Genomic DNA, 634 nt, shown 5'->3' with positions numbered 1-634 from the left:
CTGTGGTGATGGCATGTGAATTGTTAACCCAAACCCTCCTGTTGGAAGGGGGCTTCCGCATTCGAATAGCAAGAGGTTGGCCAGCCATGCTGCTCAGGGTTCCTATGGGCTCACTAAAGGCGGGCAAATGCAGCCAATACCAGCACTTGCCCCTCAATTTTTTAATGCTTCCTGCCACTCTGTCATGTGGCTCCAGTCAGAGATGCACTGTGGAGCCATGGGAGAGCACTGGGAGCATATTTTTACATTATTATATCGGATTAACATTTTTTATTACAAAAAAAGGTTCAGGCTTGGGGCAGGTGCTCAAATGAGTTTGAGCCATGTGACAAAGATTGACAAAAAAGAGGAAGAAAACTGCAGGAAGCGGGCCAAAGTTGTGGGGGAAATCGGGACAAGTATCCTGAGGCAAAACAGTGCGGCATAATGCCTGGATGAGTCCTCTGTGGGGTATAGGTCTGGGAAAACAAGGGGGGGGGATTCTAGGTATGAAGTGGATCCAGCCATCCTCCAAAAGGCTTCTTATTCTTACAGAAGAATAAATTGGAGGAGGGCTTCAAATTCTGCTCAGTAGAGTGGAAGGGGCAGGATCCACCCCAGTTTCATTAAGGAAATGGTTCTCCACTTGAACCCT

The sequence above is a fragment of the Paroedura picta genome, chromosome 3, assembly GCF_049243985.1.
Source record: "Paroedura picta isolate Pp20150507F chromosome 3, Ppicta_v3.0, whole genome shotgun sequence".
Lineage (NCBI taxonomy): Eukaryota > Metazoa > Chordata > Lepidosauria > Squamata > Gekkonidae > Paroedura > Paroedura picta.
Note: the sequence above shows the minus strand (reverse complement) of the source record.